This window comes from Cynoglossus semilaevis, chromosome 1 (genome assembly GCF_000523025.1).
Source record: "Cynoglossus semilaevis isolate Cse_v1.0 chromosome 1, Cse_v1.0, whole genome shotgun sequence".
NCBI classification, from domain to species: Eukaryota; Metazoa; Chordata; class Actinopteri; order Pleuronectiformes; family Cynoglossidae; genus Cynoglossus; species Cynoglossus semilaevis.
This window is the reverse complement of record NC_024307.1, coordinates 24,311,211-24,337,078: the sequence shown is the minus strand read 5'-3', so window position 1 is coordinate 24,337,078 and position 25,868 is coordinate 24,311,211. Positions and strand designations below refer to the sequence as shown.

Genomic DNA, 25,868 nt, shown 5'->3' with positions numbered 1-25,868 from the left:
AGGAAGCAAGGAAGGAAGGAAGGAAGAAAGGAAGGAAGGTACGAGGGAAGGAAGGAAGGAAGGAAAGAGAACAAGGGAAGCAAGGACAAATGTACAGGCAGTCCAGTTTGTGGCCTTCCTGTTCTCCTCTATTCATTCACTCATTCATTGTGCCTAGGGATCAGTGTGGAGCTGCTCCATCATACCTGGCGTCCGTAAACATAAAGGTATTAAACTAGAATTTTGTCTGCAACAGACCAGAGTCGCTGACCATGGTGCTGAATCCACTCCATCATAAACATGTGCTGCTAAAAGAAATGCCACGGCCTGAGAGAGATTACCATCAGTCCAGAGTGAAAGAGCAGCGTGGTGTAGTAATTGGAGGTCAGGTTAATATGCAAGATTACCACACACACACACAAAATCACACAAGTTCATCTACACCCCCTCAAAGCAAAAACTCACATTGGCCTACAATTCATTAGACCCAGAGAGTGACATGGCACAGCAGTCAAGTCCTTCACATATCAATGTGATCCCGCTGTGTTTTGTTTTAAACATGAGACTTCGTGCTGCTTCATACATTCATTTAAATTTAATTAAAACATGTGATCCCAAGGAAAGTGCCACACAAAGACACAAAACCCAGAGTTAATGAGGCCCTCCTGCAACCTGTCTGCACTCACTGCCTTCATTGTAATGCTTGATGTGGAATGTTTCTTTACTTTCTGAGGTAAGGGCACGGTAACGATTTGGTCTTTTTTCCTTTCTTTTTTTTTTTCCTTTGGCTTCATATGTGATAAAGAATAGACTTTAAAGGCCTACAACAACAAGGTGTATCTCAGCTGTGGATTTCCAGATGATTCTCAGAGGTCATTTTGGTTGAATCCAAAGATCATGTCAAGGTTAGTTTCTTGAATTTCTTTTCCTAAGCCTTGTTGGCCTTTCACACGCAGTGCTTCATTAACTCCAGAATGCACTCACATGTTTTATCACTAGATCTCATCACACCTTCAACACTTCTACTGCTGTCCCACCAAACACCAGCTCCACTGTGAAATGAAGCATCTCAACTACCCTGCTTATCTACAAAGTTAAACATATTTTCTATGTCGGCGATGCTTTGATTGCTTTTTGTTTCTTTAAATCAAAATTACAGAATCCTGATGTTTTGTTTTTATTGACTTCATTTTCTATATTATATTGTCATTACATTTAGAGCGCCTTGGGTTTTTTTAAACCCCACCAATAATATTCATCACACAGCCATGATTTGAAATGGATACTGCAGAATGTAATGGCTTAGATTTGGCCTGCCTCTGTTTAATTACTATTGTTTATCTCATAAAGGACAGAATGTAAACATTTAACAACTTAAATTGTTGTTGAGCACTTATATACATTAAGAATGCACATGAACATCAGAGACCAATGTTTTCACTACACCTTGATGTCTGACTGTTCTCACTGAGATGATGCAGCTCCAGAATGAAGCACCAATCACCACCGCCATGTGAAACAACTTGTGGAGGAAACAACAAGAGCAAAGTAAAGCACAGATGGAAGGTGACATATTAATAAAGTGTGATTCTTCTTTGTTTAAATTTTACTCAGTGTACCAGCTATCACTTATATACAGTACAAGCCTTGATGTGTCCCAGCATTCAGCACCAAGGACAGTACCTTTAAGCACAGGTTCATTTAAACAGGTAAAAACCAGACACTCTTTTTAAATGTACTTCTCCTGTTAGAACTGCTGCTTATTTGCTGTGTTATTATGTATATTATCTGTCTGAAATATTTTTTAATCTATATGCACTAAACATCGCAGATGTGCAAATGTCACTTGCACATCAGCTTCTTGGTTTTCTACTGGATTTATTTAAAGGTGTTGAACCCTGCAGGTAACTCCTGATCCAGCACTGCCACGTTTCTGCCAGAGCATCACTGTTATCACAGCATATTTTAAAAAAAAACACCAGTGTGAGTGTGAAGGTGTTTTTCAATATACTGTAAGCGAAATGCATGCACTCAGAAGCACACACTGCAGTACTGTGAAATGTGCACAGCCTGGTATTAAATAAAAAAGCACACGATGAATTGTTGTAAACACAGAGCAATGAATAATCCATGCAAATTTGGGAGATGGATGCCCACTGAGTATTTCATGCCATTTGCAAACAATGCAAGTCTCCATGCTGATTATAAACAAACACACAGACACACACACACACACACACAGACAGACACACAAACTGTCACGCTGAGAAGGGGGGTCGCAATGAATCCCCAAGCAGTTTTAACACAATGTTCGCAGACAAAACCCTCACAACATACACACAAACAAACACACACGCACACACAACTAACCAGGACAGACAGACATCTGAGGAAATGTATTAACAGAAGCAGACAGGAGGGGGAAAATCTGCCTCGCTAAAGGCCCTAATGACCCCATGTGTGGCCAGCAGCTGACATGACTGATCACGGATGAACACTCGACCACACACACACATTCAGTTACACACACTTGCGCACAGATACATAGCCAGAGGCTCATCCATTCCTGCCCTCACCCTAACTCTACTCTCACTGTGTTGTTAAGGTTTAATTTTACAGCACACTACACTGAGCCCTGATTAGCACAACCTTCTTCTCACACTTCTCTCCAAAAAAAAAAAAAAACACGAAGTCAGCATGAGCTGAAACCGTACCAGTGCAATCTTCACCCGCAAATTCAACTGTAAAACTTTGTAACACAGTGGTGTCAAAAAGTTCCACATTTGATCAGATAAGATAGAAAAGAACCAGCGCTCCACCTGCTCCTGCTGTGATGCTTGAGATTATGAAGATGTTTTATAAAAACAAATTTCATAAAATGGGAACATCATAAACATGCAAGCTACAACATTCTATAAGGATTTCTATAAAATGAATTTTAGGTAATTTATGTCAGATTTCACACGTACAAATGTGACCACAATCCTAATCAAGTATTCCATATTGAATTCTACCTCTCCTTTACAGCTTACCCTCTCCTAAGGGGTCCAGCACCACCATTAGCTACTATTCTGCCACTCCCAACCTCCTCCACTCCACCAAACTATGCCTTGCTCTCACCATCGGGGTCCTGCACCAACCTTAGCAACTTTTAAGCCACTCCCAACTTACTTATGCTGTACTACCAACTCTCTTGGTTCCCTCTCATCAGTACTTTGATCTGCAGACCTCTTTCTAATTTAGTCTGAGCACCAGCAAATTAAAATATACTGCACTACATCCAACAGGCTGTTCTGTTTTTGTCCTGTTGTTGTTCCTTTACAACAACCAAACAGGCTCGATGGAGCAGATACAGATACCGTCTACCTGCCTCGCAGGCTAAAACCACGTGTGTACGTGCACGGAGTGTGTGTCTCTACAGCACCGCATCTCCTAAAGAGGATTTTCTGCTTATTCTCTTCTCTTCACTTCCATCTGTCCCTCTGGCTATTTTATTATCTGTCCAATTTTCCAGTGGTGCAGCTACGCGTTTGGCCACATACAGCCTCCTCAGCTTGTTTTTCTTGCCCCTAATTTTTACTCAATTCATCAGGAAAACCATTAAAGTTTAGTTTTCACTTGTTCAGCCCTTCATGACTGGTTGCTAGAGATATGTTTTCCTAGATGTAAATAAATCTGTTAACTTCCCTGACAGCACAATTCATTAGCTTTCACAGCTCCTCGGACTGTTTCTCACTGAGACTCAGAGGCAGCGGCAAGTGTTTGTGCAGCAGAAAGAGAGCAAAGTAGGGAGAAAGGGAGGGAGGAAGGAAGGAAGGAAGTGAAGGTAGCAGAAGGCGTCAGCTTTGAATCACTCTTTGGAGAATCAAGGATTTAGCAACATTACCCACCGTGCTACCTCATTGTTGGCCGTGTTTGCCATGTTTGTTTGAGTGGATATAATAAAACCTGCTGCCTCAAATCATTTTACCACTGTTATTATTCGTGTCAGCTGCATGTGCACCAGTTTCCCAGCAGGCAGGCCTCCCAAAGATTCACATTTTCTCAGTGTCTAACGTGGGCCACAGTGACAGAGCACGGAAAGTAAAGTAAAGACTGGATGTGACCTTCTCCAAGGCACAACGCAGATAAATGTGGTTCCTAAAGACATTATGACTTCACTCTAGATCCAGAGGACCTTTTCCAAACTCAGTAAGTTTTCTGTCATTGTTTAAGTCAGAGCTATATTTTTTTTATGTATATTTTCAACCGTCTAGACTGTTATATCAGGACAACAACACATTGTCTCAGTGATAGAACGATCCAAAGTTAGCAGACACTGTTGGGTCTGACAGAACATAAACAAAAATTATCTCAACATTATATGACAAATGGAAAAGATTAAAGGGAATAAAATAAATAATCGACAGACGTAAAAAAGAGGACAAAGGAAAGGTAAATGATAACAATTAAAGAAGTAAAGGTGGAAGATTGAAGGGAGCAAGAGGGAAAAGTAGCAAAGGACTGAAAGTATGTTTGTAAATATAGAAAAAGAAGGTCAAGAGAACAGAAAAACATGGAGGGAAAACAAGGAACAAAGGAAGGAAAGAAGAAGGAAAGAACGGAGTGAAGGAAGAAGGGATGGAAGGAAGGACAGCAGGAAGAAAGAAAGAAAGAAAGAAAGAAAGAAAGAAAGAAAGAAAGAAAGAACAAAATAGTGAAGGAAGGAAGGAAGAAGGATTATGGAAGGAAGGAAGGAAGGAAAGAAAGAAAGAAAGAAAGGATGAAAGAAAGAATAAAGGAGTGAAGGAAGGAAGAAAATAAGAAATAAGGAAAGAAAAGAAAGAAGGAAGATAGGTTGGAAGGAAGGAAGAAAGAAAGGGAGAGAAAAAAGAAAGGAGGGAAAAACTGGTAATTAGAAGAAGGCGGGAAATTAGAGAGTTTGTTTATTTTGCATCTATAAAAAGGTCGGTCTTCTGGCATGTTCACCTATTCGACTTCGTCTATGTCCTGTTCCTCTCCACAGAAGACACCTTCATTTAGACTTTTACCCCAAATACTCCATACTGCACAAAGAAGAACTGCAGTGAAGGCTGCAGAGAAACAAGAGGAAAAAAGTACTGCATTGGTGTGAAGGACGGGAGGAAAGAAAACAAAGGAGAAGGAGCAGGTGTTGAGAGGAGGGGAGGAAGAAGGGAAGGAGGAAAAGGCAGAAAAGTAATTAGCAGAACACTTTTGGTATCACAGTCCACAGACTGCTGTGAGAGTGGGCTGTGACGCAGACAATCCCACTCTATTTCCCCACTGAGGCCTGTCCTGACTGGGTTTTATCTCAGCAGGCCTGTGTGCTGCTGTCACACATGGACAGAGGGATTCAGGGGAGGAGGCCAGGATGGAGAGGAGGAGGAGGAGGGGACGGGCAGAGCAGGGACGAGATAAGGATGGAGACAAAGAGCTGCCAAACTTCAGGCTGCTCTGTTCCAATGGTTATTAAAGAGTTTCCACCGCTTTTGTGATGCAAATGACTGGTGTCACAAACGACACGAGCTGAAAAACCGCAGCGTCAAACCTGTGGGAAAAACTCTGTGTCAGGAGCAACGTGTCCTAACTTGGACCATCTGAGTTTTTTCTTTCATTATCGTTGACGTTGTTGTCGTTGTTGGTGTATTACTGTATTGTTTTTATTGTCGTCATAATTATTACTAAAGTTTACATTACTGTTGTAGTCCGAAGGTCAGCCATCGACCTGCCTAACATCAGCTCCATCACCACTCCTTACACCTCGGCCAACCTTCACCTGGTTTCATAGTTTTCCATAGTCCAGACTTTTCAGTCGTTGTTGTTAATGTTGTTAATGTTCTCATTTTAAAGCAACTTTGGAAAACTGTACAGATATAACCAAGATGTTGTATCCTGTTAGCAACTTTGACATGTTTGATATATAAAAGGTCCTTGCTACAGTGTGAGGCCAAGGTATTTGTCTTTTAAAATATTTTATATCTTTTTGACAAATATATAGAAAATTAAAAGATAGGAGTGTGGATGGAGGAAGTGTGCCAGATCATTTGGATTATCTGATTATAAAGATGATGCACTGTGTAGTTAAATAAGTTAATTCTTAGAGCAGAATCATTTTCAACAAAAGAAAATACAGAATGATGTATTTCGGTGTCTTCTATTAATGATGACTGAATTTGAACAGTGGAAAAACAAAATCCCAGAAAGTGTCTCAGAAAATCACATGGGCAATTAGAAGAAAACTTTCAGCTCTGTCCTCCTCTGGTTCACACACAGATGCTGATCCAAGAAAGTCTTTAAACGTCTGCTGATTCACAGCTGACGCTGTTGTCCGCACATAATTAGCAGCCAGGGATTGTTTATCATGGCTTCACAAGAGTCGGGGGAGGCGTGTGGCCAGGGGTGCTGCCTCAGATCAACACAGGAAGATGGAAGGAATGCTAAAAGTCTCACTTTCCTGAATATGTTTGTTTTATTTTGGATAAAAGAAAGTGAAAATAAATCATGTTTCTTGGGCATAAATCTATTTTTTCTTGCTGAAATATTGTCTGATTGTAATTACAACCTGTTCACACGGGAACCAAACAAGTGGTGATTATTTCCTCAGCAGTCTCCTTAACATCCTGTTACGTGTGCACTGAGTTACATAATTACAATCCAATCTAAGCTGAGGCGTCACCCTGACAGGACACAGCAGTCAGAGAGTTCAGTTTGGTCCATTGTTAATGGCAACACAGCAGACGTTTTTACTGGGGGGGAAAAAAAAGAAACAACATTTGAATGCCTTAATTACCATTTAATGAAAAAATTGTTCTTATTTTTGTAAAAATAATGAAAAAGTTTAACTTTTAAACCAACACTGAAAGAACTTTTTTATTAGTATTATGTAGCTAGAAGTAGCCAAAGCTGGTATTTTACTTAAAGCTAGTCAGGAAAAGGATAAACAAAAATAAAAAGCTCATAGCTATCCACAAACATTCCCTATAACAATATTACCATTAAAATATGATCTATAAAAACATTAACAACTTCATAAACAACATTCAACAGAAAATCACAACATTACTTTAAAAGCTAAAACGGTATTAAAACACTGTGAACACAGACATTGTTAGACCAGAAACAACTTTGATTCTTCTCTGTACTTTTGTCTACGTTTTAATGACTGGTGGAAGTTGAAAGATCAAAACGCCCACAGAGGGAACACACAAACACACACACACAAACACTGCAGCTGCTGCTGCTGAACATCTATTGAACTTCACCAAGAATTTAGATCAAATGTAAATAAATGATTTATGCATTTGTTTTAATGGTCTTGTGAAGACAAGGTGAACAAGAAATTGTTTACATCGAGAGTAGGGCTAACGTTGTGTGATACCTAACACATGGGATGATTAAAATTAGAAAAGAAGTTAAAAAGGATATTTCCATCCATCCATCCATTTTCATCCGCTTATCCGTTACCAACTCGTGGGGAGAGCGGTCTCCATGACCACCACCCAAATCACACTGCACCGTACCAACCACCCTGAACCTTCCTGCAGGTGGTGAGTCCACTGGAAGGTACCAACCGCCCTAACCGGGATTCAATGGAGGTGAACCCTGGGGTTCCACACCAATGACAGAGACACTGCCTCTGGGCCAAAGCACCACAAAAAGGATATTTTAAAAAAATAAAAACAAATTCACAACTATGTTAACCACAATTTGAAATGCCAGGTTAACCTCCAACAACTAAAAGATTGCACCACCATAAGCAAGTGGACAAAAAAATACAAAGAATGACATCAGAAAATTAGAGCATAAAACACAAACCAGGACCTTAAACCCAATGGTTGGAAAACAAATGCTAAAGATTTTACCCAGAAAAGCTAAAAAGCACCGAGTACAGTCGACCGTTACAGCATTTTTCTACATCATGAATGAGTAGAATGTGTCAGTGTTATCAGTGGCCATCAGGTATGTGAAGTGTAAGGTCAGAGGATTTGATTCACTGACCTTTAAGCTTACAAATATCTTAACACAAACACACAGAGAGAGAGGACAGCATATGACTCCCTTTGCTGCCGACAAATAGATGGAGAAAAGGCTAAAAACGGATATGCAGTGGACGCCACGTGAGGGACTTGTCAAATCATGTGACCATGTTAAGAAAGAGGGAGAGAGGGGAGCTGTTGAGATAGATTAGAAACGACAGATAAGGAATCTGAGCGACAAGGACAGAAAGAGAGAATAAAAGGAGTGAAAGTCATGGGAAAATACTGAATAGACAGCAGTTCTCTCTTTTCTTCACACCCCTGCCCCCCTCCCCCCCGTACTTCTGTCTGCTGCCTTTGCATAAATAACAGTCCAGTGCCAGAGAAACCCAGCTGGGATCTACAGATTCCCTACAGATCCAGTGACAGTATAGAATCCATGCGTCCTACATTCCACCACTTGTGCCTTTTCATCAGCATTTGTCTGAAACTGTGGCGAGACACAAAGGAGAAATGAGGGGTGAGGACAAGGGGGGAGGAGATTTTTTTTGTGCCTCCCGCTGTGCTTGGCTCAACTCAAGAAGATGGGAAACTCAAAATAAGTTGTAATTTGATTTGATTTAATGTTGTTTTTTTCATCATCTTTGCTCTATTTGGGACAAAACAGTGACCTATCAAGAGCTAGCAGTGTTCGCTTCTTCACATTACATTCATTTACAGTACACTGTGTCATCTATTCATCTGGTTTGACAATATGTTATACATTAGATTTAAGCTAACTTTGAGCTATTTTAGGTAAGTACTGTAGGTAGGTTGGTTCCAGACTGTTGCGAGACACCAACCAGTCCTTTGACCACTGACTGTATGTATGAGCACCTTTTAAGAGAGTTTTTTTTTTTTTTTTTAGGTTATCTGGTTATTATCTTTAAAGTAAAACACCCTGAGTGTTGCTAAAAGATAGCAACTAGTCTTTAGCCGTCTCTTCACAAATGGCCTAGGTACTCTTAGATTAACCAGATTAATTGTTTTTGTTACAATTGTTTGTTTTTTATTTGCGTTATCTTAAATTACTGTACTTTACATGCTCACTAAACTCTGGAATGAAAGTGAGCATTTCTGACATTATTGGAGGTGTACAGCTCCATAAATTACCCACAAATTAGTTTTCCTCAAACACTGGACCGAGGATACACACACACACACACACTATAAACACGAGCTCCCTGATATCCCTGATATCCCTGATACCTGAACTGTGTATCGGTGCTCAGACTGAGGCGTTTGTAAATGACAGCTAATCGTGTACAAAACCACGTTCCTTTCAGGTTCTATTCCACTCTACTACCACAAGATGAGCTTTTCAACAGTTTCTTGATCGAATCTCACTTTTGGAGAATTATTCTCAGCCAGACAACACTACAAGGCATTTTCAGAAACGTAATCCATCAATAAATACCTCTGGTGCAGCGCAGCTCGGCCCTAACCAAAGCACAAACCCCTGACAGATGAGAAGAAATGGAATTGAAAGTCCGTTTTTTTTTTCCTGCACTCAGTCCAGAGTCTTTCATTGATTACCTTCCCTTTCAGTCTCCACACTACTGTCTCTCTCTTTTTTCTCTCCCCCACTGAATTTAGTGAAACCGTTGTAATCACCGGCAATTTGCAGAGAGCCTCTCTGCTGGACTGTAGCCCACTGCTGACAGAGAACAAGTCTGACACTGAGTAAAGATTCTGTGTCTGGTGTGGAAGCAGAATAGGAGGATACGAAGGGTGACACAGATATAGTCAGAAATCGAACTTATTTCCAGCCTTATTTGGATTGAGATCAGTATTCTGCAGAAGTAGGTCTCAAATCTCATTTTCTGGCCAACATTCATGCTGTGGGATCATGGCTAAAAGATTTTGACTTCAATACTAGAATCATCTCTTTGGCACCAGTATTTCACCATCATTCTGGATATAATTATAGCTCATCTACAATGTGAAGGTTAATATTTCTAAGATAGACGTTATCATTTTAGAAGGTGTCGACTCAACAAGCGAAACATGGTAAGACAAAACTTCTTGGCAGCTAAGTTTTATCATTATATCTTTGTCAGGTGTTTGGATTCATTAGATTAAAGAAAACCAAACATTGTATTAGATTTGGTTTTTTAACCCTTAAAAATGAAAATGTTCCCAAATTCAATTAAAAAACTTTTGTTCTAGCTGCTTCTTTTTTTTCCAAAGTAAAAAACTTGAAAATAACCTGATTCATGTCCTTAGACGAGGCAAAGACACAGGCTGTGACCTGGAACCAAAAAAAGGAATATACAGACTTAAAATTAATTAAAGTTTCTCCCTTCTATTTCTTACCTACATAAAAACCACCAAATCCTTGCAGCATTTCTATGCATACTTACAAGGCTGCAGCAGTTTATTATTAGCACAAAACGCTACAGAACTCTTTCATAGAGTGAATCACAACCTTTTCTTTCTGACCTTCAGAGTGCACGACGCAGGAAATAATTACGTGTGGGAGACTCTCCTCATTCTGAACTACAGAATACTGCATGCTACATGCTGCACGCTGCTGCCCGTCACCATTAATAGGTTCCTCCAGACAACACAAGGTACACACTGTATAGACGCTTCTGAAAAGCGTTGTGGAGAACACTGTAATTGCCAGGTCTGTCATTAAGACATTGTGTAGAAACTCTATCTCTACCACAGTAGAAATGAAAGGAATACAGCACAGATTTTATAAAAAAATAATCTTAGCCACTGAGCTCAGATGGTAATGAGTGGATTAGTGGTGTTTGTTCCTGTTTACTGTTCTCACACATTTTCAGCGGTGGTGAAAATGCTCATTATCCATCATTAATACACACAGTCATAGAAGAAAAGGGTGACTCACAAACCTGGAAAGAAAAAAAAAATCAGACTAAAAAAAAATATTGAATGACTCATTTTGTGGTATGGATATTTTTATTGCACTAGAACTGTATGGTGGTGGTGTGTTTCTCCGCACCAATGCTGCCCTCTGCCTGTACTTTCCTCTAAAGGTCCCTCAGGACTGTAGAGCTAATTCTGAAGATAATACCTCTGAACCACAGGCACGTAAAGCTCTTTTAGGCTAACTAAAGATTTAGACACACTTCTTGAGTCTAATTAACAATTAACAACAACAATGTTTCTCAACCTAATACCACTGATCTCAGCTCAGATCTATCTTGCGTAGCTAAAGCTCTGGATAAGGGTTTTCATCAGAAACTTCAGGCCGTGCTGCTCCCATACGCTCTCACAGTATCCTGATTTATTGCACAGCTATTTTTAGATCTTCTGTGGATCTTCATTGAGCTCAGACTCGGAGGAGGGGCAACTTTAACAGGGACGATTCTTTTTACAACCATGTGAGTAATTACTCTGCATCAGACAGGGATTATGAGAGGAATGTGTTCCTAATTTTAGCCCGTTTACTACGCCACGTTGACGACATCGCCTCGAATGCATCTGGAAATAGAATTTGTCGGAGGCTGAGTTTGAAGATAGGCAGTATTGTAGCTCATACATCATGATACTAACAGCCTGGGTACACACATGCAGGCAGCTACGCTAACCAGCTATACTCTCTGATGACCGCCATCAATCAGGGGAGACATTACCGCTGTCAGCTGAGGTTGTACTTTCACTACATTGAGTGTGTGTTTCTGTGTGTGTGTAAGTGTTTGTGAGAGTGACAGGTTTCTCAACACAGCACGTTTAACAGAAAAAGAGGAGAGGGTTTGTGGCAGATTGCGGCAGTCAGGGTTTATTTGACAGATGCTCCCCTCGCAAACCTATCAAATGGCCTGGTGCTGGGAAGGATGGCTGACATCAGAGGAGCAACCAGGCAACGGTGCAGCAACCTCTGACATTTCAGGAGGTTTCAGCAGTTGTCAGTGTCAGCTGTGCTGCTGATTGGAGGGCTTATGTGTTGCTGAAAGGTGCAAGACCGAATGACTGGTGCAGGAAATGTTTCTGTCAGGACGTTATTTCCATGATGCCAGCTATGACGTGCCAAGGTGCAAGAACCAGACAGAAATCCAGGTGTGGGTATGAGAGGGAGGCAGAATGAAGTCACAGATCCAAGAATTGAAGGGCGTGACGGTGGAAGTTCAAATACCTTGTGTCAATCATCCAAAGTAATATACAGCGTATATTACACCCTAAGATATTGACGGGGATAAAGCTTCAAATTTAGTATTTCTCTGATATGACAGGCTAAACGCATTTATGTTTAACTGTAAAATTACAATAATAATAAAGTGCTTGTATGGGACACTAAAGAAGTAACAGTGATACTTCATGAGGATGTCAGGAGTGGCAGAAAAGTATTTGATGACAGGTTTAGAGAAAGAGCCGTGAGGAGTGACAAATGAGACCGAAATGGGTTCAGAATGGACAGAGAAGGTAAGACAGTTGGACAGAGAAGGTAAGACAGTTGGACAGAGCAGTGTAGAAGGAAACAGGGTGACATGAAAGCAAGTAGGAGCTCTGCTCAGTACTTGTCCATGATTACAACAATGATCTGCTGATTCTAAACACATCATACAAAAATATTGTTTATTTGACCTTTTTTAATTAAATAAAACTAATAAAGATAAACATATTTTCTTTATTAGTTAAACACTCGTGTGCCCTTGAAAAAAAGTGTTGCACCGTAAAAATATACATTACGTCATTGGAGCAGATGTGCTTACAGCTCACACAGGAGAAGCCTGGAGATGTCTGCCGCAAGTCACAATTGAATTTGAATATTTAATCGGCTTCTATTAAAAATGTTGATTAATTTGAAGAAGCTCCAGCAGTTAGCAGAGCATGAAAAAGGAAAATGCAGATGGTGGGTGGGAGAGGGGGAGGGGGAGGAGGGAAGGGGGGTGAGGTGACACAGAGTGTACGAGGGTTTGTGCTGTATAATGTTGACAGTGAAAAGTGTGTACAGCCTGTTATTGGTCACTGTGGCCAGGCTGGAATCAGGTTTCAAGAATTCAGTTACGTAGATTTAAAGGAAACAAATTGTGTCCACATAAAAAACTATTAATCGATGGCACTTATTAGAATATGACTTGCAAAATATTTGCAAGAAAGTGCAATAACAAAATCTACATTTTTAATAGGATCAGAGTGGCTTCGCCCATGATAACCATAATGAAAGCAGTTTAATACAGATTTTTTTATAGTAATAACAATAAAACCAGGTGTGTGTGTGTGTGTGTGTGTGTGCCAAACACAAAGCCACTGTCAGTAATTTGGCAAGGGGGAAATCTTTCCCAAATGTAATTAAGTGAACAAAGCCTCTGCAATGTTATTGGTTTCCAGTGTACAGTACCATTCAGGAATCAACTCTGCTCTAAAGGAATGAAGGTCTACACAAAAGATGTGGTAATTGTGAATTCAGCCTGAGAAATAAAGGAGAAAAAATACATATATTTATGACCTGCAGCCTGATTTTTGTGCGGAAACAATGTAAAGATGTTGCAGTAAAACATAAAAGACAAACAAAAAAGTCCTTCTGTACTGAGTTCATTGAATTATATCTTATTAATCGTAGTGAAACTATGGATTTATCCCGATGAGTTTAAAAAGCTACAAAGCAGCAAGATAAAACAAGATAAAAATATAAAACCACCAGGCATTTTAACACCCACTACAGAAGACAGTTAGCTACAGGCTTGTTTAGCAACACTAATGTAACAGTACCTTCAAATGCCCACTAAATATTAAAGCCAATATCTAATAGTAAAAATATATTTATATACACAGTATATATATATATATATATATGCTCTCTAACGAGTACAGTATATACGCTGTGGATTCAGATAATGACCCATGTTATCATGCTGAGGGAGGTGTGCTCAGAGCACATTCCACTTCCATATGGTTCCTAATCTTGTGATGAGAAAAAGAAAGAAAAAACAGACACTGGTTGTCTGATACAGAGACCCACGTCTCTACAGCACATCCCGTCTGATGTACTGTTCTAAATGATGGTGGGTCAGATCCTAAACACACACCCGCCAGTCGAAAAAAAATCATTAACCATTTCCTCATCTTACTGTCAAATTATCCGTCATCGGCAGAGAGAAGAAAGGAATCGGAGCATTGGGGGAAGGGAGGCCATTCCTAAGGGTACAGATAATGGAGGCTGCTTTGAAAACCTTGATTACTAGAGAGGAAAAACATGATTTCGCTTCTGTTGTCTTGTTGGGAACCTCATATAATGTCAGTCAGAAACATCTATCTAGTAAAAAGTTTTGATCAAGAATCCATTGCATTTGAAGATAGAGATGTGGTTTGAGCTGAACTGGTGCCTCACAGTTACACAAGCCGTACGGAGATGTAAAACAAAGCAGCTGCCTTTTTTGCATTGCTCAAGAGCACATTGACAATACACCTGTTATTTGTTTGCCTTCAACAGTATCTTCAAAAGCACTCTTTGTCAGCAGAATGAGCATCATTCCAGTCACTGTGACCTCACCCACCAACCCTGCTGCCAATCAGACGACTGACGCACAGTGGACAGATGTTCATTCAGCCAATCACCACGCGACTGACATGTACAGATGTTAACTATGCCTCGCAGATGCCGAGAGTGGCAGGTCCAGATGTTGAGCAACAACGTTGAAAGCTAACCAAACAGAGAAGCGAACACGCTGTCATAGATGATTTAGTCTGAATGAACAGGTTGTGATTTGTTGTTTTAATAACTTGAGAAATTGTATCAAAACATTCCCTTGTCCCTGGAATCGCTCCGAACATCATAGAGTTCAGGATGGGTTCTGGATTTTTTTATTTTAATATTAGAAATGCTTGTAGAAAAAATGTAAAATGTGCAAAACATGTCTAATTATACCATATGGTACACATATAAAGAGAGAATCAATAGGTTTTGCTTCTACTAAAGGTTTGAGAATACCTGGATAACTAGGTCTTCCAGTGCTGCTGCTGATAATAATAATAAAATGTTAAAAGATGATAAAATAATAAAAGTACGACAGGCTGTTCTGAATTACTTTACACACAAACCTGCAAATGTGATGCAACCAAAGTACCTTTAACGGATGGTAGTTAATATGTGCCCAAAACCAGAGAGTGCATGAACAGTTAATGGATTACAGATGTCAGATACAGACCAACCAAATGGGTATGGTTCATTAATATTTGTTGAAAAACGACCATCCACCTTGACAAATGGACGCCTGGAGACGACACGTGAACCATAATCCACTTCCATATGCAACAAATCCAGAGTTTCTTGATTATATTCCGTGTGTTAACTCTGTGTTCTGTAATAGACATGTAATCTTTTGGTAGAATGCGTAGGATCCTTGTCAGTGTTGGCTCAGAAGAATGGGTCCCCTGCACATGCACACAAAGCACACATTCAAGGGTTTGTCTTAGATGAGATACCTGACATTCTCCACGGAAGACACGTCGTCATGGTGACGGGCTGAAGCTGCAGCTAATGGCCTTCTTATCAATTCGATCCAAATGACTCTCTAGGCAAAACAACAGCTGACTCCCCAACCTGCGTACTACACAGGCGGAGGCAAGCGTGCCTCAATCATGCAGCTAAGTCCTTGAGCTTTACACTAATATGCTGTTTAAAGAGATACACACACACACATTCATATTTACATTTACAAAATTAATTTACTACAGAGAAGCCACTATTTTGCACAATCGAGGACATGTATTCAAACATATTCCATTATGTTGAAATGGTCATAAGGGTCACTGCATTTTTAACTTCATTTGTACCACTGTCCACGTACACCCACACACACCCACAGGCAGAGCCATGTCTGGCTGGAATCCATCTTTATTTGCTGCATTTGAGAGCAGCCCTGAGATCCAACCCTGTTCGGTGTCATAACTCATACTCGTGTCTCCAGACACGCGTGTCTCTAGACGTTCCCTCTGGACGCCGCATTAACAGGCCAGTGGCATTTTCACACAAACAAGGACAAAAACACAAGTTTTCCCTGAATCATTTCACCTACAGTTCAACCTAGAAAACCCCAGAATACAAATATGATATGATAAAAACTGATCTACGTTAAATATTACGTATACTGGAAAAAAAAATCATTCAATGGACATCTTCTGTACCAGTGTACATTGATTTGGAAAAACAAATCACAATTATTGGAGATAAAACATCTATGACGTCCAATCAGGAGGGGAGATGTCACAGATGCATTACCTGTCGTGTTGATTTCTGAACCAGTTAGCTAATGGTAGACAACGGGTGTAACCAAAGCAATTTACATAGGAGGTTTTTGTAAACATGGCTGAACTAGAGCCACAGCACAAGAACAAAAACATTCGACCGGCGCCCCCTGTCTTAAAAGCAGATAGGTGGCAGAATTTTGGTTTGGATTTCTCTATGTTTCCACGGTGTAAGAATGTGGCTTTTAAGCAGTGAACGTTAACAGCCATAGCAGAGCTTCAGCACAACTCCTGTGGAGCAGCGTACCTCAAAGTCAGTTGAGATGTTCACACTGTGCACATCTATTACACTTGTGCATTATCACCATTGGATTGGATTTTTTTTTATCTTTTCTTATTGTTATATTTATAATTATAAAAGGAATTTCATTATATACTGACTGATCATGTGCAAAATCTAGATCTGTACATTGAGTAACTACCTCCATATAATTCATATTGACCCTGTATTGTTCCTAATTTAAGGTTTATCACATTAGTTCAATAAGTGAAAATACAACTTTCTACATCCATATTACTTAGGTTAGACTGGCTATGGGAGGTCAGAACATTGAGTTATGCTGTAAGCAGTTGGAGGATACAGACAGATAACTCTGAGGCTGTGTAGTGCAAGTCGAAAATGTGTTTTTGCCTTTACCACAGTTAGGTGATAATGTACTTTCCATGGAGGGCAGAGAAAAATGTCAAGTTAACTTTCAGGCTAGTCTACAGTATGATTAAAAAATAAACAGGCTGCACTTCTATAATCATAGTCATAAAGCAAAGCTGGCACCTGTCCTCCCCCCTCTTTGACCCACTCCTCCAATTAAACTGGTCCATCTGGACGTTGGGAGTTTTTGGGGAAGCACAGTTAATTATGAATCGGTTGTCTTTCATGAAGGTGCATCTCTGTGGGTGTGACTGTGTTTGTCTGGGCACACACAGACAGGTGTGTTGACTGTGATTAACACACGACAGACCACAGGAGCTGAACCAGATTACAAAGACAGCTCAGTTCTTCATGCTGTGTACCTGTGCTGTTGTTCCTAAAGATAGAAGTGGGGTCAGAGGTAAACAAATGTTAGCCGGACAGTTTTACGCAGCTATGGAAAGGGCTGAAATTAAGAATTTATTTCCAGAATTATAAATTACTGTAATACATTTATGTATTCACAAAATACGAAGGTTGCTAATATAGATCTAAATCTGATTTTACAAAAGACCACATATAATGATCTCACTTGGACTTGAGAAGGTGGATGTGGTGGCTCATTAGCACATGATATGTGGAGATGAAAGTTACAACTGCATAGTTGGCATGAAGATAACAGTCCATTTATACATGCTGAAAGAAACCAAACAGCAACACAGTGTATAACCCTCAGACCATTTGTGACCCGCTGGTCTGTGGGATATGCCCTAGGCAGGGGTTTATGACTAAATCTCCGTGGGAGATTTAAAAAGAGCTAAGACAGGGTAGGAATAAAGCCAGATTTGCTACCAGTGTAAGGTTGTGAAAGATTGTTTTATGTCATCGATCACACACCACCAGACTGAGAAAAGCAGCAAGACACAAGGCACCGACAAGCTATCTCCTAGTTTGGCTAACATTTGCTGGCGAGGTAAAATAATAAAGTTGACGAGCTACACTCACTCACTCACCTGTAGTGACCTGACATGGAACACAGCCAAGGTCATTTTGACCATTTTCTAGCATCAGATATTATCTTGCAGCGAGTCAATGCAGGTTCATGCGGCTCCAGAGCCACACACACTGTAGAACCCTGACCTAGAATAACTGATGCTTGATGCATTTTTACATGACATTTGACGACATTTTTTCCAACCACGCATAAAAAAACTCCACAAAACAACAAACTGTGCATTCACAAAAGAAGAATCACATTAACAGAATGTAAAAAAATGGTAAATCCCTCTTATACTCTCTTTTTAACAGTATTTAAGTACAACAAATCTATGTTGATCTTGTTTACAGATACAGACTCATGCAGTATACACACACCAAAATTGTCCTCTATATTTAACCCATCATCCCACTCCTAGGGAGCAGTGATTGCCTTCAGACGCGACTGGTGGAAAAGAAATACATTATACAAGTGTTGAGAGGGTTTGGGAAGCACTTGTTATGCAGCAGTGGAAATAAGACAAAAATGAAGACGCACAGATGTGTAGTTCAGAAAACTGACAGTTCTGAAGGCCTAGCATTCGCTCAGGGATTTGACAAGCCCAGCTCAACTAAGCTGGTACTAGACTGGGCTGCGCAAAGTTGGCGGTAATAAGAGAGCTGCTGGAGAGCATTCTGTCAACCTGCCAATGTGCTGCTATCCTGCGGGAGCTCATTAGCTTAGCATTCTGCCTCGGTGGTCCTACTCTAAGTGAATGGAAGTACAAAGACAGAAACAAACACTCTCCCTGAGCTGCCTCCCACCAATCCTTCTGTGTCTTCATTTTTTTCTCCACCCGTGCCGAGTTGTAAGACTCTGCTGACTCCACTTACGCATTCAGATAAAATTTCCAGAGTGTGTCACATACAGAAACGGTCCCATTCTTGGCACTCCAACAAGAAGATCTGGAGTTTCCTTGCTCAACTTTTCTTCCACTTCCTTTTCACAGCCTGAACACTTTTCTCCTTTGGTACTACTAGCTTCTGTCTAACAATTAGGTTCCTTTGACAGACTGAGAGGTGCTTACACATATTGTGCAGCAGTAGGGCTGCGTTTTCTTTTTTAACTGCTGCAAACACACCAGCCAGCCAACACTTTAGGAAGACGTTTAGAGGTAAAAGTTTCTCTCACTTCCCTTAGGTCTTTGGCAACAAGGAGCCTCAACCAACTGCAGACTCCAATATTTCAACTTTATTTGGATGCCTTCTAAAGAAGAAGAACTTTATTGGTCATTGTAAAATAAAATGTGTTGTCCGGAATTGAACCTGCGACCTTCTGACAACATCCTCTTACCACCAGGCCACAGTTACAGTGTCTTGGATTAGTTTATCAGTTCAAAGAGATTCCCCGTAACAGGCAGTTGGTTTTTTTTTTATTACGGCACATGGATTGTTTAAGGGCACCGTCATACTGCTCTGTGGCACTTCATGTTTATGTGCAGTTGCAGCTGCTTGAAGGTACACCTTTATTACAGTGTGAGTTCAGTGTTAATGATCAAAGCCCCAGAGCTGCCACGGAAGGGAATTGACACATTCCCAGAAAAAAAGGTTGCCAGAATCAACAAGAAGGAAAAATAAAACAATTTTGATCTTTGGAATGACACGACATCAGTCATTATTCTGTGCCACTCATACCATCTGCATCTACAGCAGATTTAATCTGAATCTATACACAGACAGTTAGGGCTGCCATCACTTAGGTGGGATTATTCACAAAACAACACAACACAAGGATGCACCATAAAGCATCAAGGATCAGAGCCCAATCCTCTCTGACATATTTGACATGAATTTCTGCCGTTTCGCCGCAGCTGAGGCTGTCAGATTTCACACCAACTGAGGAAAAGCGGAGGAAATTAGCTGTTACTTTGAAGGGCTGAAGGCTGGGTAGAGGAAAATAGAGAGAGTTTGCAGCAAAGAACCGAGAAGGGAAAGTTTTTCTGACAGCTCTGTGGACGTACAAGGTACAGCGGAGGAACGTGCAGCCCCGAGGCTAAGATATGTTTGAAGCAAAGCGACATCAAAGCTGACTCAAGTTTTTGTTTTTTTTACCTCGAGTCGTCATTTTCTAATCGAAAGAAGACAGTGATTGACAAGTGTTAGCACGGGTGGTTTGTCAACTTGCAGCAACCACAATGTTATAGGACAAGACTGAAGACCACAGGGAGCTGATGCTATAAGATAAGGTGCAGTGGTAATGACGGGGAGAAGACAATGAAAAGATATCACTGAAACGAGGTGGAACCGCATTAATCATTTGCTTCTACTGAACATGTTTGGAAGCTACATATTAGCTGACATTAGCATGACTGCCAGCATGCATACAGACTTTAAATAAGAGTGTTGCACTGGCCAGATACTTCACTGAAGTACATGTATTTGAAAATATGTACTGATCCAGGGAACCAAGATTACCACAGCAATTTTTATCATCGACAAAGACAGGAGCAAGACATACTGTAAGACTTGTTCAGTAACAACACGGGCAGGTTAATAAAACACCTTAAGAGGCGCCATAACGATGAATATGCTAACGTCTCTTCTCAGTTTAAAGAGTGAATAGATGAGGCGTTTACACCTCACCAAGTCACACTGTGTGCAGACTTATTTAACCAACAGTGTTTGTGTGTTGATTTGTTGGAACTGGAAACAGTGCTACACAGCTTAAGTGAGACTTTGTTTATAAGCAAGAGACAGTGTTTTCAATTCAAAGGCATTATTGGTGACAAGCTCTGCTCACTTTCTGCTGAGCAGCTACTTTAAGATGTTTTGCGTTTATATGCTCTACTTATTTATAGCCTGAAGCATTTCTAAATTATTAAATCCAGACTCAGACACCCATGGCCTCTCACTTGTTTTCTGCAAGATTTAAGCATCAACAATCTCCACAGCGTGTTTTTTTCTTCTCCTGAAGACATAGAATACACACAGCAGCAGACATGACTAACTACAGCCAGACACAGCCTCACATTTCCACCTCTGACATCAGATTAATCCCAGGGGTCTGGAACACACAGTTAAGACTAGACCCATCATCTGGTCATGTGACACTGGGCTGTGGCCAAGATGCTGCCATGGTTCTCTATGCTCCTGTTCCTGTCCTTGATTATGTTTTTTTTATATATATATTTCTTCACACTGAGGTCTTTTTGCACATAATATTCTCTTTAATGTAATGCCTGAAAAGTCTTAAATCTTTATTAGTACGACACTTAAAGCTGCTAATGTTGCTGCTGCAGTTTTGCCCATTAATTATTCAACACCACTAGAGTACAATTATTATTTTTCTTCAGCTGCTGCAGTTGTGGCTTTTTCCAGGGATATAAATAAGAAAAATCCAAGATCACTACATCTGTTGTAAACACTGGGTGAGTGTGTGTGTGTCTGCAAGATTCATTACTGTCAGTAAACAACGCACTGCACTGTCCTCTGGTCAGCTGGTCTTCATTGTCCAGGCATAGACTTTTACGTTGGTATAATTTTTCCTACAAATCAATTCTTGGGCTGCTGCTCTCGTGTATCTCCTCCTACATGTAACACAGTCAGTCCAGTTGGACCGACTGTGTTTCTGCAGTGTCTTCAGAATTAGGCAAACAGGTCTTTTTCTTATGGTGCCCAGTGAAATTGGATTCTCTGCATCACTATTGTTTTCATGTTTGCTTGCCGCTAATTGTTGTTTGTTTGTTTTCCGTCTGTCCAAAACAGATCTCCCTTGAGAGTGAGACTTCACATCTTAACAAGGCTACATGTATCAATAAGATTTAAAAAGAAATAAAACTCACTCTTCACGTCCTGACCGACTCTGAGCAGGTGGCATCAACATCCCATATTCATCCATCACTTTTGTGATCCTTCGTGAGTCACAGAAGCAGCTGACATTCGTGGCGAGGCAGGGCAGAAGCACAGATCACCAGCCTGTCAGAGAGTCCGTAACACAACCGTTAATGCTCACAGTTTTACCTAAAATGTGTTAAATATATGTGAATATCATAGACTACGGGTAGGAAAGCTACAGAAAACAGCTCAGAGCAGCGTCTTTAATATTATGCCAATCAAAACTAAGGTTAGCAGGAAATGTTAGCCTTGCATCATCCATTCTTCTCATGAATTACAGTAGCTGTTGGCAAGAAAACATTTGAACTTAGTTTAACCAAATGTTGAGCTAAAGATTCAGCATTACGTTTTACAAATGGTCTAAATTTAGCTACCCTATCCGTTTCCATTCCCACTCAGACTTTTATTTATTATGTATGAACGTGCAGGAGAGATGTGCTTCATATTTAATCACAAATATCTCTGTACAAAAGGTCACAGCAATGAGAAGCAAGTCACTGGAAAACGGTTTGGCTTTGGCACAGGGACCTTTAGCACTTTTGACTGCAACATTTGGCTTTTTATGCAATATTGTTTTCCTCATTTTCAGCAGGTAAAGGTCACTTGTTGTTGTTGATTTTTCCATGAACATTATACAAAGTCCCTTTTCATAAATGATGGTGGACGTTCTGAAAAATGCTGAAGTCTTCTATTGACTATTTTCTAGTGTTCATGTTCTGGTCGTGGTATTTGAAGCAAAGCTTTAACACAGGGGTTTAAGCTATTATACATAATACATTATTGAGCCGTGCAGATGTGTGCTTGTTTAATACCGACGTTCATAAAGAGGAGGGAGTCTTTAGGTGTCATGTACGGTATGGATGTAATGAGCGTCTTTATCCTCCTCTAACAGATCAATATGAAGCCTCGTTCTGCTGTTGACCGTTTGTGTGTGCGTATGAGAGAGAGACAATGATCAGATAAATGTGGCAACAGAAATTCTCACAGTCAAGACACAGAATACAGACACAGAGTTTTGTGTGTGTTTATTCTGAGTTAGCAAAGCTTTTCAGTCTTCCTTAAGGGTGAATACAATGTACTAAATGGTTATAAAAAATGTGAAAAACATTTTTTTGCTTTATTTTATCATGGGAATCACACAGCTGATTTGAAGCAGGTTTTTGTTGATCAGGTTATCGATCGTGCTCAGGAGCAGGAGGTCACACCTTAATCCTCTCTATTTCTGGTGAAAGAGTTCAAGCTTGAGGTGAATCGTTGTCCTGATTGGAATTAATGGAACTGAGTTCAATTTTTTAAATATTTAGATAAACAAATGGGATAAAAAAAAAGGTTATACATAAATAGCACAAACTTTACCAGATGGTTAACAAGATTATTCTGGAAAAAGCTCAATAAACTCGCTAAAAGTTAACAGTACAAACATCAGATAACATGACTCTGGAGATGAGAGAAAAAATGAACAACTTAGAGCCCAGCGGGTGGGTTTCATCATATGCTTCTCTCCCTTAAAGAATAGAACTTAAACCTAATGTTTGAGCTGCAGTTTTCAAAGCCTCTTTTCTAAAAATTCTAAAAATGTCTCCCTTTACCCCGTTCTCAGTGTTTGAGTTAAAAAAGAAGAGATGGCTCCATGTATAATAGAGCCAGTGGTTCTAAATGAAAGCATGAATCACATCAGCAGGACTTTGTCCAGGATCGACTTTCCCATCAATGACCTAAACCCCAAAAGAGAGAGTATACAGTTGAGTGGTCTTGATCTCTGAGTCAGCTGACAGGAAGGGCTGTGCTAAGAGTGGGCTACATCAGTTAAGGAGTTAATGTAGTGGTGCCAATGGGAAGCACATAGAAATAGACGTTTCCAAACGTCTTCTTCTCACACTCCGCCCATCTATCCAGCTGTTCCGCACATTTAGCCGTCCATCACCAGCCATTTTGGGTGATGCTGTATTTGTACGTGTGTGTGTGTGTGTGCTTTGTATCAGTGTTTCCCAGGTGACACATCACATCATATCAGTGTGACAACTCACATTAGATCAAAGAGGTCCGACATGTTAGAGGACAGAGCAACAAGGTCACACACTTCACAGGTCTGAGTACCAGAAAATATACCAACATGCTGTCTGGATTGATGATTTGACATCATCAATCAGGTAAGGAGCGGGGAATTGACATGACCCACTACTTGATCTTTAGGGTTCCATCAGTAGGCCATATTCACTGAGAGAAGTAAACTAAATGGCGGTGGCTAGATAGAACCATTTGCTGTTGAGGAAAACAGTTCTAAGGTATTTACAGTATTTACAGTATTTACAGTATTTATGTTGAGCTCAATTGGAAAATGTCTAGATGCCAAGGATTACATAATGACTTCAAGATCTGTTAGTGAAAGATTCTAGACACTTATGCTAACTTTTACTATTTTTTGCATTGTATTTTAATTTTTAAAATGATACTTTGCACATTTCTTTGAGTAACTAGCTAATTCAAAGCTAAACTTTAGCACTTCCATTGACTTTTTAAAGGTTTCCTGATGCACTTTTAGCTTAACATTATGCTATACTGGGCTTAAAAAGCTATGTTTTTGTCTGTTTGTTTTTTTTTTTCAGTCACCTGTGCAGCTTAAAACTGCACCTGCGAAATATTCACACTGTCAATATCTTGTTACCGTTTCAGCAAGTTACAGTTTTTAGCTCATTTTGCTATTGGACATGAACCAATCATTGTATGTAATGTGGAATTTCAAGTATATTCACAGCATTTTTGCCTTTCAGAAAACTGCCAACAAGCTGTACTGACATGTTCTGTAAACTCCACACACATGCACACATGATTAAGCGACTGAGGATTATGAGCGGGAGGGAGCGGAAATATCAGGTGAAGAAAAAGGTCATCACACCGCTGGGAAGAAGACCACAGTCACTGGTGCTTCTTTTTAAGCCTTTCCAGAGCCTGGGTTTTGTTGTGGTGTGAGCTGGTTGCCCTACAGCCTGTAAATAAATGGGTCGACGTGAGCCCGCAGAGCTTTAGACTCATCATCAAGACCTGCAGCACAACAGTAAGTCATGCAGCGTTTGATTATTTGTATTCTTGCATAAATAATGTGTTACATTTTAACAATTGCATGTCTCCCAGGACTAGGTTAAATGAATGCTATTATTCGTATGTTTTGATAACATATCAGTAGTGAAAGAACATCCACTTTATTTTTATGCCTAAACTGTAGCAAAATATTTTACCCATCTTTGAGGCCTGATTGTTTACTTCCAACTGAAACAGGTTTCTAAGTGGACAAAGGACACACATCAGCTCCAGAGAAATGGTTGATGATGCCAAGTATTACACACTAAAACACAGAACTGTGTGTGTGCGTGAGACGGAGAGCAGGAATATGTGGTTCAGCGTTTCCCCCCCTTGCAAGAACAGCACTGTAATCAATTCCGTTTAGTAGAAATCCAATGCACTTAAACTTCCAGCGCGAATAACCACGGGCTGCAGAGCAGAGGTACATTCATCGATAAAGCAATTAATTCAAAAAACCCCACTCCCCTCTCCTCCCCCGTTTCTCCTCCTCCTTCTTTTTCTCTCTGGGATGCTGCTGCTCCCACTTTCAAAGGACACTCAGTTCACGTTACACAGTAACGCATTACTTGTTAAAGAGACATGGCTTCAAATCGAGGTATCTAACGAATAATCCCTGAATGCAGTTTTCCAAAACGGAGGTCATAATGTAATGTAATACTATCAAGTTCATTTAAAACAACTCAGATCTCAAGTCTTAAATTTTAACTACTGATAAAACATTTTGGTATTTGACAAAGTGCTGTGTTGTTTAAGGTCTGGAGCACCATCAATACACGTTCACCATTTGTGCCAACATACTGTAGATCAGCTTATATCATTAAAATATTTTTAATATTTAAATATTTGTCTACTTGGCTAAGCTGTTTTTCAACATTCATTCATTTCTGAGCAAAGATTTAAACCGTTTTGTTCATCTAAAGCTTTTTTTATCAATGTAACATTTTCTGTGTTTAGAGTTTTGGTTGGTTATTTTTTTAAATTATGTTCAGCTTTAAAACATTCTCTGAACAGCTTTTAATAACGCCAAGGTAATTATGTTCAGCTTTAAAACATTCAACATAACACAACACTCTGAACAG

The 25,868-nt window shown here is 40.0% G+C and overlaps 1 protein-coding gene and 1 long non-coding RNA gene across 2 annotated transcripts in view; one reads left to right on the top strand and one right to left on the bottom strand.

Moving 5' to 3' along the window:
- Nucleotides 1-25,868, bottom strand: part of LOC112488170 (uncharacterized) — a 50,180-nt gene that overhangs the window by 6,942 nt on the left and 17,370 nt on the right. The window contains exon 3 of the long non-coding RNA XR_003051980.1: nt 21,657-21,789. This is a non-coding gene — a long non-coding RNA (uncharacterized LOC112488170). The remainder of the gene's footprint in view (nt 1-21,656; nt 21,790-25,868) is intronic.
- nwd2 (NACHT and WD repeat domain containing 2) overlaps nt 25,679-25,868 on the top strand; it is a 35,385-nt gene continuing 35,195 nt past the window's right edge. The window contains exon 1 of the mRNA XM_008321204.3: nt 25,679-25,817. The gene's annotated coding sequence lies outside the window, so the exon portion shown is untranslated. The remainder of the gene's footprint in view (nt 25,818-25,868) is intronic.